Genomic DNA, 15,583 nt, shown 5'->3' with positions numbered 1-15,583 from the left:
CACACGTAAAAATACTTCCTCCCCTTCCTCAAATGTAACTTGCCGACGTTTCTCATCACCGTACTTCTTATACTGATCCTGCGCTTGTTGGACATTCTGACGAGCGAGTTTCAGCATATCCATATGATCTTGGAGAAAATCCTTAACCTACTGGAGTTTTTCGGTTGCCAACCCCACTGTAACTGGTGACCTAGGTTGAAAACCATACATGAGTATGAAAGAACTAAATCCAGTCATGACATGCTTAGCACTGTTGTAAGCAAACTCAAGAATAGGTAGATATTCTTCCCAGTCTGTTTGTTTCTTGCTAACGTATGCGTGTAGCATATCCTCTAGCACTTTGGTTAACTCGTTCAGTCTGACCACCTCTAGCACTTGGTTAACTCGTTCTGTTTGTGGTTGATCGGCTGTACTGAAGTTGAGTTGTGTACCCAATTGTTTAAACACAACCCTCCAAAAATGACTGTTAAACTTGGGATAACACCATTTTAGATAATTTGGGAAAATCTCGTTTCCCAAATTCTAAATGTGTATGCTAGGATTGTGTTATTTAATGATTTTTAAGCTCTAGTTGCCTTTAATTTAGATAAATTATCATGATTGTATGAGTCTATTTTAATTTCTCTACTATAAAATTTAAGAATAAACCTCCAATATAGTTTTTGGAAAGAGGATTTGTATGACATCAGTGCTTTTCAAAATTCAACAAATGCTTCTAGAAGTAGCTTCTCAAAAAATGAGGTGTCAAAAAAACCAATATATTGATATGATTTTAAAGCAGCATATAGATTGATTACAGCAATTAAAAAAGATAATATGTAAAGGCAAATACTATTAAACACTCTTGTCATAATTTGGTGACCTTAATCCATGTATAACAAAATACTTGGTCATGGTTTTGTAGCATGCTATCAAGTTTTAAATACACGATACATTAAACAACATTCAACTAATATTTCACACTTAAAAAGTCAAAACAATACTATATAGTATCCTATGGCTATAAGACCATGAGATGCCATCTATTGCACCTATGGCCTTAAGGCCATATGGTGCTGTTTGTAGACATGTCTATGACTTTAATATGTCTCTTTATGACCTCAAGGCCATAGGGTTAGGATTGTTAGCTGGTCCCAACGTATAAAGAGATCCAGTCCTTCAAAGCCATATGGGACTTTATTTATGTGCCACCCTATGTCCCTAAGGCTGTAGGTTGTCTTAGGGCCACAAGATGTTGTTTATGCCAATAAGAAACCCTTCTATGCTCTATGTTGGCACTCTATGTCCCAAGGCGCACAAGGTGTGCCTCGTATGCTAGTTAGAAACCCTTTATTCTATATGTTGTCACCATATGGCCTTAGACCATAGGGTGCCCTCTGTGCTAGTAAGAACTCCTCTATACTCTGTGTTTGCACCCTATGGACCTAGGGCCACAAGGTACCCTCTATGCTAGTAAGAAATCCTCTACGCTCAATATTGAGACCATGTGGCCCCAAAGCCATAGGATATCCTCTATGGTAGTGAGAAAAACCCTCTATGATCTATGTTCACAAACAATTAAAAAATCTAAACAATACTATAGAGTATCCTATGGCCCTAAGACCATAAGATGTCATCTATTGCACCTATAATTCCATTTGGTATTTTATTTAACTATACAAAGTTAGATGAGGCTCTTACTTAGATAAACTATCATAATTCTAACTTTCAAATTATTTCTTAACATAAAACTACAATATAAAAACTCCTAATACAAGTTTGTGCCAAAGAATCAATGTTAAGATGAAGATTTTGTACATCAAGTACATGCTTTAAAACTTCACTCAAAGGTTTTAGAGATGGTGTCTCAAAAAAAGGAGGTGTTTAAAAACACCATTTGATGTGAATAATACGAATTGTATACATTGATTATGTCAAAATAGTATAAAGTATAAACATAAAGATTACCACCAACTTGACAGTTTCATAAAAAAGATGGTCTTTATTGCATGTACAATAAAGTACTAACTAGAAAGAGTATGATATCTCCAAGATTGAGGGTGTTCAAAAAACACCATTTTGTAACACTACCAAATGTCAAGAACATTCTGATTTTTTGGATCACTTAATAAAGACAATTAATAAGAAGAAAAAGTTAACAATACCATAGAAGCATCAAACAATGAAACCAAAGAACTTGAATGAGAGAAGTCTCCTGACAATAGGATGCACTTCATTAAAAAAAAAGTTTAAAGATGTTTCAAGATATCCCACAACATTCCATCAAGTTTAAATTTTGAAAAGTACACATTGCCAAATACTTGGTAGATGGTATTTAGAATACTTAACTAGTACACTTAAAATGGCCTCCTTCTCTTGAGATTTTGAGTCCTTTGAGACTTATAACATTGCATTACATAGTGAGTCTCAGGATCAGGATGGAACATTACAAAATTTCTTATGGTATATACTCTCTTGTCTTTAGCATACAACCATCCACATAACCATGGAACAATTTCATCTTTTAAAAAACTTTGAAGCAATTGAGTAGGTTGGTTCCAAAACTTTGGAAAAATCATATAAGTTCCTTGCATATTCCACATCACTCGATATGGACTATCATCAAATATTATAGTGTTGCCCCCATCTAAATAATCAAATAGCTTCCATATGGTTGAAAGATTTTTGTGATAGGCTCTTTTGTAACCGATCATGAAAGTTGAATTTTGGCAGCACTGGTTATCCATAATCATCTTGAATTTTTGACTTTGTGTAGGAAAACAGGTCTTGATTATGTGTTGAGCTTTTTGTAAACGATGACAACTCCAAATCCAAACCTCAAAGAACTCAAAGCAAAATCTTAAGAAATACTCTGCATCTGGACACACCGCATACACCTCATTGTTATCTTCTACAATGCACATGTACTTGGTCCAAGTTGGCCTTGATTGAAGTTCAAATGTTGCAAGAAGCGCACCCTCTAAATCCAAGATAAGCGTTCTTTTGTCCTGTTTGAAAGATGTTGGTAGATAATGAAACCATTGCTCTTGGTTTGAATGTGATATTTGATGTAATATGAAAGGGAGCTCCTCTATTTTGTGATAATCTAATAGCAAAACATTTTTTCTTAGAAGCTCTGAAATGATTAAAAAAGAAAAGTTAATATAGAGATCTTAAGTGTGTTGAAGACCTTAGGGACATAGGGTGCTAATTTGTGGTTACACTTAGTAAGTCCTATGCAAGAACACATGCCAAACTATGACCCTATGGCCTTAGATTCATAGGGTGTTAAGACCATAAAGTGAAATTCCCCCAAGGTTATAGAGCAATATTTGACCTTATGAGCATGTATATTGTCCTTGATGGTACAATGAACTCAAATTTCAAAGCAAACAACATAAAAGCTTTTTAAAAAACGAGCATTTGGCACATGAAACTCGGAATTTACTTATAGTATTGAAAGACAATTTAAAAAACTATTCATCATTTACATCTTCATATATCTTGAAACCCTAAGCACTCTAACAAAGTCTCTGAGTACATAAAGATCTTTGTAGATGACAAAATGTTACAAAACATTGCTCCATCATTTCTTGATATAGGGCTATTTGAGATCATACTGAATTTTTAGATGCTTTATATAATTCCTTGCTTCATGTACTTTGATCACAGGCTCCTTGTATCCCAATTTTTGGGCAAGCATGATTGCTTCTGTACCTTTCAAGGCTGATAATGATTTGATATTCTTTAAGACCCTTACTTTTTCTCGATCACGTGCTGAAAGTTTCTTGTCTTGACTTCGAGTGGACATTCCACTAGTGCTAGATGTTGTAACTTTCTCATCGTGAAGAGGACGAGAAACTTCTAGTAGCCTTCCCGTGGAGTAGGTTTTTCCTAGAAAAATTAGATTTCTCTCCTTCCACTCTGCAACAACCTTGCGTATACGGTTATAAAGCTCATGACCTTGATCAATGGGTGCTTGTCCATATAAATGAGACCCTGTAACTGTGCGAATGTCATTAACATGATTGAGAGCTTTGATATATGGTAGCAGATCCCCAAGGAGGATATTATCCTCCTCATCATCAACATTAAATGATGGTGGAAAAATACAATTCACTGCAAGATTCACACATCCCTTTAATGGTTCATCATCTACAAGAAGCAATCTTCTTGCATCAAGCCCAAATTTTGATGATGCAATAGCCAACGGTTTGAAAAGTGCTTCTACTCCTAGATTATCTAAGCGAGTGATCCTTGATTCTACGCATGGTTGACATTGGCTTTGCCCCCAAATCATAAAGAATGGAAATTTTTCTTTCGCTTCTTTTTCTAAAATCATGATGATGTCCATAACATGCATGTCATTAGCAACTGACCATATCCCTACATTGAAATTGCTAAATAGAGCCTTTAAAAACTCAATGCATCCTGGACGAAGAACAATATGCTCATGTCCAAACTTTAAGCTCTTCATTTTCTTGGACTTTTGCCAGCATCTCCTCAGGAACAATCCACACAAGCTCACTATTATAGTCAGAATTGGTTTGTTGGTGGATGAAAGGTCTGACTCACCATGCACTTCGATTTCCAAATCCTGGGGTGCTAAAATATTTGTGTTGGATTCTCCTTCTAGCGTTGCACATGTTCTAGAACTTCCATTGCCTTCTACTTCCATTGTGATGTCATGCAATCCAATTTCCAACTCTTGGGCTACTAGAATATTTTCATTGGATTCTTCTTCTTCCCTTGCACATGTTCTAGAACTTTCACTGTCTTCTTCCATTGGATTACTCTTTAAATTTATCTCCAGTCGTTGTAGCAGTCGACCTTCAAAGACTTGTAGATTCTTGTCATCTTCGTCAGAAACTATTTGGTTGACATGGAGATTGATAGAATCTTTCTCAGTAGGGTCAATGGCATTAGCATCCTCTATACCAACAATCTTGAGTAAAATTTTGTCAGCCGCAATATCTTGTTGAAGGACTGCAAGTTTAAAGAACACCTAATTTTAGATTCCAAAGTATCTACATTTTGATAACTCTTTTTTGTCACACTCTTAGAAAAAACTAATCGCAAATAGAAAATTTACTAACTGACAACACATCTACAATGAATTTATTTTTATGTTCCTTATTGTCTAGAGATTTCTAATCTTTATCTAGCTACATTAGTTCTTTGTCCATGATGGTGGCGCCTAGAAGTATACTTGGAGAAACATTTATGCCTTTAAGTTCTAGAGCAGAAGTCTCATTTTCTATTGCCATGATCTTCTTGCATTGGATGATTTACTTGACTAAGTTTCTTATGGCCTTCAGGCCATACTGTTCTCTTTGTAGATATCTCTATGACTTTAAGATAATCCAAAATATGTCTCTTTATGGCCTCAAGGCCATAGGGTTAGGATTGTTGGGAGGTCTCAACATATAAATAGATATATGGATTCAAAGCCATATGGTACTTTATTTATGTGTCACCCTATGGCCCTAAGGCCATGGGTTGTCATAGGGCCACAAGATGCCCTCTATGAGCACTAGTAAGAAACCATATATGCTTTATGTTGGCACCATATGACCCGAGGGCCACAAGGTCTGCCACGTAAAGGGGTAAGAAACCCTTTATGCTACATGTTATCACTCTATGGCGTTTGGGCCATAGGGTGCCCTATGTGCTAGTAACAAATGATCCTCTATGCTCTATGTTTTCACCCTATGGACCTAGCACCACAAGGTACCCTCTATGATAGTAAGAAATCCTCTATTCTCTATGTTTGCACCCTATGGACCTAGGGCCACAAGGTAGCCTCTATGCTAGTAAGAAATCCTCTATGCTCAATATTGAAACCCTATGGCCCCAAGGCCATAGGATGTCCTATATGCTAGTAAGAAAAACCGTCTACTCTCTATGTTGGCACCCTATGGAGACTTGAGGGCCACAAGGTACCCTTTATAATGCTACTAAGAAACCTTGTATGCTCTAGGAGAGCACCAAATAGCCCCTAGGCCACAAGGTTCCCTCTATGCTAAAAAGAAAACCTCTACCGTCTACATTGGCAACCTACGGCCCTCGGGCCATAGGGTGCATCAAATGGCTCCTAGGCCACATGGTGCCCTCTATGCTAGAAAGGAAACCTCTGTGCTCTACATTGTCACTCTATGGCCCCAAGGCCATAGGGTGCCCTTTACGCCTAGTATGAAACCATTGAAACTCTATATTAGAATCTAAAGACCGTAGGCCACAAGGTGAGCTCTATGTTAGTAAGAAACCATCTAAACTCTATGTTGGTAGCCAAAGACCATAGGATAGCCAAGGAACCCTTTAGGAGCATTCCCCACAAAGACCACCTTATGGCCCCATGGTGATTTAGTGGCCTAGGTGCTCTTCTTAAGACTCTTTTATTTTTGTATCATATGGCCCCAGGGAAATAAGCTATCCTCTATGCTATCAAAAAACCGTTTATGCTCTTTGTTGGAATCATATGGCCCCAAGTCCATAGGGTGCTCTCTATGCTATCAAGAAACCCTCCATGCTATATGCTTGCACCCTATGGCACCAAGGACACAGGGTGTCCTCCATGATAGTAAGAAACCCTCTATGCTCTAAGTTTACACCCCATTTGACTATGTTGACACCCTATGGCCCTGGGGCCATAGGGTTCTCCCTAGCACCAAAAGGTGCCCTTCAACCTAGGAAGAGACCCTTTATGCCCTAAATTGGTACTCTTTGGCCTCAGGATCATAGGGTGCCCTCTGTGCTAGTAGGATACATTATATGGTCCAGGTTTCCACTCTATTGCGTAGGGCTAAAAGGTTTTCTCTATGAAGAAACCATGTATACTATATGTTGGTAGTGTATGGCCCTAGGGATAGAAGGAAACCCTAGGGCTATAGGGTGTCCTCTATGCTAATATCATATGGTCCAAGGGCTAGATAGTGACCAAGGTATCATGTGTGTCCTAAGGGTAACAAGGTGCTAATAAAAAGCTCTCTATGCTCTATGTTGGCACTCTATGGCCCCAAGGCCATAGGGCGATCTTTATGCTAGTCAAATTCCCTCTATTCACTATGTTTACGTGTATACTTATAAGAAGCCATTTATGCACTATGTTGGCGTCTTATGACCTTAGATCCATAAGATGTCCTCTATGGTAAAAGCGAAATTGTACATGGGATATGATGGCATGCTATGGTCTTAGGGCCATAGGGTGTCCTCTATGCTAGCAAAATGTGTAAGTTAATACTCTGAAATTGAAAGATCCTTTCAGAAAAAAAAAGAAAAAAACAAACCTTCTACTTCCATTGTGGTGTCATGCAATCCAATTCCCAACTCTTGGGCTACTAGAATATTTTCATTAGATTCTTCTTCTTCCCTTGCACATGTTCTGGAACTTTCACTGTCTTCTTCCATTGGATTACTCTTTAAATTTATCTCCAGTCGTTGTAGCAGTTGACCTTCAAGGACTTGTAGATTCTTGTCATCTTCGTCAGAAACTCTTTCGTTGACATGGAGATTGATAGAATCTTTCTCAGTAGGGTCAATGGCATTAGCATCCCCTATACCAACAATCTCGAGTAAAACTTTGTCAGCCGCAATATCTTGTTGAAGCTTGTCATCTTCGTCAGAAACTCTTTCGTTGACATGGAGATTGATAGAATCTTTCTCAGTAGGGTCAATGGCATTAGAATCCTCTATACCGACAATCTCGAGTAAAACTTTGTCAGCCGCAATATCTTGTTGAAGGACTGCAAGTTTAAAGAACACCTAATTTTAGATTCCAAAGTATCTACATTTTGATAACTCTTTTTTGTCACATGCTTAGAAAAACTAATCGCAAATAGCAAGTTTACTAACTGACAACACATCTACAATGAATTTATTTTTATGCTCCTTATTGTCTAGAGATTCCTAATCTTTATCTAGCTACATTAGTTCTTTGTCCATGATGGTGGCCCTAGAAGTATAGTTGGAGAAACATTTATGCCTTTAAGCTCTAGAGCAGAAGTCTCATTTTCTATTTCCATGATCTTCTTGCATTGGATGATTTCCTTGACTAAGTTTCTTATGGCCTTCAGGCCATACTGTTCTCTTTGTAGATATCTCTATGACTTTAAGATAATCCAAAATATGTCTCGTTATGGCCTCAAGGCCATAGGGTTAGGATTGTTGGGAGGTCTCAACATATAAATAGATATATGGATTCAAAGCCATATGGTACTTTATTTATGTGTCACCCTACGGCTCTAAGGCCATGGGTTGTCATAGGGCCACAAGATGCCCTCTATGAGCACTAGTAAGAAACCATATATGCTTTATGTTGGCACCCTATGACCTGAGGGCCACAAGGTCTGCCACGTATGCTAGTAAGAAACCCTTTATGCTACATGTTATCACTCTATGGCGTTTGGGCCATAGGGTGCCCTATGTGCTAGTAACAAATGATCCTCTATGCTCTATGTTTTCACCCTATGGACCTAGCGCCACAAGGTACCCTCTATGATAGTAAGAAATCCTCTATTCTCTATGTTTGCACCCTATGGACCTAGGGCCACAAGGTAGCCTCTATGCTAGTATGAAATCCTCTATGCTCAATATTGAAACCCAATGGCCCCAAGGCCATAGGATGTCCTCAATGCTAGTAAGAAAAACCTTCTACACTCTATGTTGGCACCCTATGGAGACTTGAGGGCCACAAGGTACCCTTTATAATGCTACTAAGAAACCTTGTCTACATTGGCAACCTACAACCCTCGGGCCATAGGGTGTATCAAATGGCTCCTAGGCCACATGGTGCCCTCTATGTTAGAAAGGAAACCTCTACGCTCTACATTGACACTCTATGGCCCCAAGGCCATAGGGTGCCCCTTACGCCTAGTATGAAACCATTGGAACTCTATATTAGAATCTAAAGACCGCAGGCCACAAGGTGAGCTCTATGTTAGTAAGAAACCATCTAAACTCTATGTTGGTAGCCAAAGGCCATAGAATAGCCAAGGAATCCTTTAGGAGCATTCCCCATAAAGACCACCTTATGGCCCCGTGGTGATTTAGTGGCCTAGGTGCCCTTTTTAAGACTCTTTTATTTTTGTATCATATGGCCCCAAGGAAATAAGCTATCCTCTATGCTATCAAAAAACCGTTTATGCTCTTTGTTGGAATCATATGGCCCCAAGGCCATAGGGTGCTCTCTATGCTAGCAAGAAACCCTCCATGCTATATGTTTGCACCCTATGGCACCAAGGACATAGGGTGTCCTCCATGATAGTAAGAAACCCTATATGCTCTAAGTTTACACCCCATTTGACTATGTTGACACCCTATGGCCCTGGGGCCATAGGGTGCTGCCTAGGACCACAAGGTGCCCTTCAACTTAGGAAAAGACCCTTTATGCCTTTAATTGGTACTCTTTGGCCTCAGGGTCATAGGGTGCCTTCTATAGTGTAGGGCTAAAAGGTTTGCTCTATGAAGAAACCATGTATACTATATGTTGGCAGTGTATGGCGCTAGGGATAGAAGGAAATTCTAGGGCTATAGGGTGTTCTCTATGCTACTATCATATGGTCCAAGGGCTAGATAGTGACCAAGGTATCATGTGTGTGAGAATTCTCTACTATATATACAAAAACCACTTTATGGCACTATGGTGTCCCAAGGGCAACAAGGTTCTAATAAAAAGCCCTCTATGCTCTATGTTGGCACCCTATGGTCCCAAGGCCATAGGGCGGTCTTTATGCTAGTAAAATTCCCTCTATGCACTATGTTTACGTGTATACTTATAAGAAGCCATTTATGCACTATGTTGGCGTCTTATGACCCTAGATCCATAAGATGTCCTCTATGGTAAAAGAGAAATTGTACATGGGATATGATGGCATTCTATGGTCCTAGGGCCATAGGGTGTCCTCTATGCTAGCAAAATGTGTAAGTTAATACTGCGATAAATATGCAACACGATATACAAAATTGAATGATTATCATACATTTGTTGCTTTGCCACACAGTTGAAGGGGTCTTTGCCTTCAAATATCATCATAACATTAAAAAATTTAAAACAAATTTGCAAGTACTGTAATTCACAAATGCATTGATCTGTTGGTGGATGGAAGGTCCGGCTCACCATGCACTTTGATTTACAAATCCTGAGGGGCAAAAGTATTTGTGTTGGATTCTCCTTATGGCATTGCACATGTTTTGGAACTTGCATTGCCTTCTACTTCTAATTCACAAACTTAAACAATGGTTATACATTATACAATCATTTCTTTGCAATAAACCTTGATACAATGTTCCGATTGCTACATGACAAGCTAAAAAATTCTACTAGTCCTAGCTTCCCTCTATTGAAAAAAATTCAAGATATAAATTCCAATTCTTTGAACAAAATACTCCCACTTTATATCTTTGAATAAAATCTTGTTACAATCAAAGAAATAAATCTTCACATAATCCAAAGGACAAATTCTTCAATAACCATTTATACTCGATGTTTACTATCTAAGCAATCAATTGGCATTTACAAAAAATATTAAATATATGTTTAATCTAGTTAGTTTCAATACAAAGATAATTATTTCAAAGCAAATATGTTTAATCTAGTTAGTTGCAATACAAAGATGATTATTTCAAACGCTTACACCATCAATTCACAATAGAAGGACTTACACCCAACAAAAAATGATCATACATCAATTGTTCAAACTCTCATTTTGGAATTTTGAGGACTAAATACTTTTTAGTTTTTTCTAGCTTATTTCATTCTCAATAGACACCTAGATATGGACACAAGATATAAGGCCAACAAAAAATGTTCTTGAAACACTTAAAGAGTCTTTAGGTGACCTAGAATAACCAACCTATGGTCTAAAGGTTATAGGGTGTCATGTGATGTTTTATAAGATGTGTCCATAAGAGCTAGGTGATTTGTATCCATGGGGTGATTTAAGTGCCCCTGTGGAGATTCTATGTCACCACCCTATGGCCCTAAGGCCTTAGGGTATCCCAAATTCTCTTGGATAACTTATGTTTCCTTCTAGAATATCCCAAATACTCATGTGCCCGTTTGGAGACTTTATGTAATCTCTCTATATACATAAGATTGTAGGATAGCTGTGTTGACACCCTATGGCCTTAAGGCTGTAGACTAGCCCAAATGCTTATGTACCCTTTTAAAGACTCTATATAATCACCCTATATCCGTAAGATTGTAGGGTAGCCAAATTCTTTTGGGGGATTCTATGTTGACACCCTATGGGCCTAAGGCTATAGAGTAACCCAGATGCTTATGTGCCCTTTTAGAGACTCAGTGTAATCACCCTACATCTGTAAGGTTTTAGGGTATCCCATTTTCTTTTGGGGGATTCTATGGCCCTAGGGCCATAGGGTGTCTTGTCTACAAAGAACTCTATGATCCTCAAGTCTACAAAGAACTCTATGATCCTCAAGTCATAGTGTATTCTTCCCAAACCTCATATGATCAATTAACTTTAAAGTATTACATAATATATATCTTATGACCATATATAAATGTAGAATTCTATTTACCAAAACATGTCCATATGATATCATACACTTAAGTCTAATTCATTTATTGTGAAAAAACTCAAACTCACAAGTTCACATTTTTTCAAAGAAAATAAATTGAGAAAAATAACGAGCCAAACATCAATGTTTTTAACATCATGGGTAGATTTGAGATGGTACAAATAAAATAAAATGACAACAATAATAATCTAAATATCAGTAATCTAATATCATGGGTAGCTAGCTTAACCTGTTTCCTATAGAATTTCTAGAATGGCCTCAGCACTTGCATCCAATGGTTCTTCAATTTCTTCTTCCTCTGAATCCTTGGCATTGAATTTCTCTGTGTTATCCACACCTGCCCACCTTCTAAGATCAAGGTCTTCTTCCACTATGGAATGGCAAAGAGATTCCAATTGCGTCATTTGATCACTACTACATGCAACTGATATCACCTTTCTCTGTTGTTGTAGTGCCTCTTTAGTCCCATAGCCTAGTGAGAAGATGTCTATCACTTGATCATCTTCTTTGAGACAGATGCATTTGATTGCACGACGTACAAAAAAGGATTTGGCCGTGGTCACAGCATCATACTCGTCGTCATTGATGCAGAGAGTATGCATTGGCTCCAACAATGACTCTTTAACACTAGAGTAGTTGGTGTACTGCTCTCCTTGACTGAAAAATGCCCAAACCCCAAAAATTACTTCGCGAAGAGCACATGTTTGGATGGTCTCTGATCCCGTTAAGGAGCTCAAAGGTAGAACGTGCATTTCATACCATTTAGCTTTTTCAAAAATTGCCTTCTATAGGGAAGCAGCATGCTGATACTTGACTAAGCCGGCAATTAAAAACTCTGATGGTTGATGTGCTACCCCACATACTCCATCAATTACTTTACCAAATTGGGCAGCACTCCAACCACTAGATGTAAGACTTTTGTGTGTTGTGTCTATGATGCAAACACCAACACGAATTTTAGAGCTATTCTCACTGCAGAGAAACTCAATGCCTTCCAGATTCTTTCCAACACACTTGATTGTCCATGGTAAAATGAATTCCAAACTAGAAGTCCCATTCTTTTGTGCAATGATCCACTGCACATATCCCCTAGTGATCTCAGGAATTGGATCTTTCTCCTTTCCTTTTTGTAGTAGGAGATTTAGCCATTGCATACAACTCGTGAAGAGAGATTTGTAAATCTCATCTGTAATGTTATAATGAGACTTACATTGATCCCATGAAGTAACTGCTATTGCTGATGGATCTATCTCTTTAAATGCCATCAACATTTGAGTCTCAAAAACCCTGGTCTTCTTTAAGACCGTTGCACGTGCAGTGACGTCGAGCATGCCCGCTTGACCTGGTTGCTTCACTAAGCAGATCTTCTCATCTGCCAGCTCTTGTTGTAGTAGCTTGACATCATTATCTTCTAAACCATTTAGGCATCTAAAGGTTGTTATGCTTGGTTGTCGCCCACGAGCAGTTGATGTCTGATGCTTCTCCAAGATGTGTATCCACTGATCATAGATTTCATCATCGTACATGACCATGTGTGCTTCTTTGTTGGCAAATGATTTATGGTTGAACACGATGTTTGCCACATTTACAAAGGCCTTCAAAATAAAGAAAAGAAAATTAAATTTATTTCAAGACATATTTGTAACAAAAACAAGCATAGGGAAGTGGAACTTACATCCCAACCTGCTCGACTCGGATGACCGACAGGAACACCTGCCTTGGGTTTTGTTGGTTTAGAATATGCAAGCCATTGACTACGGCCATGCTTCAAGACCTCCACATAAGGTTGGTGTTTCATTGCTGTTATTCTCTCCATGTTCTCCATTCTGGAAATTCGAACAGCAATCTCTTTCGGAGCGTCTACCACTATCCTTGCAGTTCTAAACTTGTAGAACTCTTTTCTCAAGGCATACTTAGTGCTGTTGTTACGCAAAAAAGCTCTAGCCGCTATGATGGAATTCTCACCAGCTAGAATCCAGTAGTGGTATGTTGATAGCTTGTCTCCATGCACTTCAGCTATTTGTAAAGGCCTTTTTGTAATTGGGTTATACGGCATCAAGTCTGCTGTACTGGAGACTGGCCTAGAGTGCCCTACTAATTGCTTCAAGAGATATTTTACATATACATCTGACAATGGTCTGCATCTATAGCCATCTGGTGCAAAGTTGCATTGCTCAACTGGGATCAATTGGGTAAATTGTACACCAAATTTAAAATAGTGGTCAATTCCGACGTATCCATCTAGCCCACTCTTAGAAGTTTTGGCAACTCCTGTATCAAGATCTTTTTCTTTGGGCTGTATAATAGAGTCCAACACAGCTAAGGATGCTGAGTCCACAACCACTGCCACTGAGGGGGTTCCAACTGTTAGGGTTGCAAGTCCACTAGAATCTCCTGCTTCTTGAGTCTGTAAGGGTATAACTGAAAGATTTTCTTTCGCCACATTTCCACTATTTTCTCCAAGTGAGGGAGTCTGACTCTCCTTGAGCGTCTTAGATTGATTTACTGTACCTGTGTCTTCATTCTTTCGCTTCTTATTCTTCTTTGTGCTGCTCAATTTACCTAAATATTGATTGACTTTCTTAAAGCCCTCAATATATAAGTCTATAAAGTTCTCACTTGGAGTGTCGTCTTGAAGCTCCACCCACCCTGCTTTTGTCATTGTCACTCCTTCATAATCAACCTTCATCAATTTTTGAGCAAATGCCACAGGCTCCAACAAGTAGGAGTCACCATTGAGTAGTTTTACTCCAAGGCATGGAGACATTTCAAGATCTGAACAATCTTTCTTTATGTCCTTGACAATACCACAGTCCTTGAAGGGCAATTGCTCTTTATCTTGAAAGAACAAGTGGACTTTCTCATCACTTCCACCATTTGGTAAGTGAAAATCTAAATACCAAGAACTTGGTGTTGAGCCTGTTGCATCAACTGACTTTGACTTTCTCTTCTGAGACATTTTCTGTAAAAAGAATGACATATATTTAGACAAGATGGATATTATTACATCCATATGGACCTAAGGCCATAGAGTCACCTCTATGTTAAACCATGTGGTCCTAGGTCCAAAGGGTGCCAACAAAATGGTTCTACAAGTGTACCTAGGCCACTCTATGGTAGTGTGATCACATGTTACCTTATGACATTAGAGGGCCCTCAAAGAAGTATTCCTTGAATGGCCTAAATATCCCTTTAGAGCCTCTACACCAACACCATATGGCATCATGTGGCCTGAAGGCCATAGGGTCCCCTGCATGCTAGTAAGAACCTCTCTATGCTCTACATTGGCATCCTATGGCCCCAAGGCCACAATGTTTTAAAGAAACGCTTCATGAGGGTTTTCAGGTAACCTATGATCCCAGAGCCATATGGTGCTCTCCATGCAAGTAAAAACCACTATTTGGTCTATATTGAGGAGACCTTGTGGGATGAAGTCCATAGGGTCCCCTCTATGCTAGTAAGAACCTCTGTTTACTCTATAATGGCACCATATGGCCTGAAGGTCATAGGGTTCCCTCTATGCTACTAAGAATCTCTTTGTGCTCTATGCTCTATCGTCTATGCTCTATGATCTATATTGAATTCCTATGGCCCCAAGACCACAAGGTGTCCTCATCATTTCCAAAAACACCTCATTGTTTTGCTATGGCCCTAGGGCCATAGCTCTCTATGCCGATAGAAAGCACCATGCTCTATATTAGCTCCCTTAGGCCTGAAGGCCATAGGGTTGGCCTCAAGGGCCCCAAGGCTGCTCTGTATGTCAATGAAAAATACTATTCGCTCTATATTGAGAAGACCTTGTGGGCTGAAGGCCATAGGAACCCTTCTATGATGGATTTTTGACAACCAATCCCCCTAGGTCAGGATGTTCTATATGCTAGTAAAAACACTATTTTCTCTATATTGGCAGTATGTGACTTGAAAGCCATATGGTCCCCTATATTCTAATAAGAGCCGCTCCATGCTCTATATTGGCACCCTTTGGCCTGAAGGCCATAGGGTCCGATCTTTGCTAGTAAGAACCATCTATGCTCTATATTGGCATCCTATGGCCTGAAGGCCATAG

This window comes from Adiantum capillus-veneris, chromosome 9 (assembly GCF_014529385.1).
Source record: "Adiantum capillus-veneris isolate H3 chromosome 9, ASM1452938v2, whole genome shotgun sequence".
Classification (NCBI taxonomy): Eukaryota; Viridiplantae; Streptophyta; class Polypodiopsida; order Polypodiales; family Pteridaceae; genus Adiantum; species Adiantum capillus-veneris.
This window is presented reverse-complemented; position numbering follows the sequence as displayed.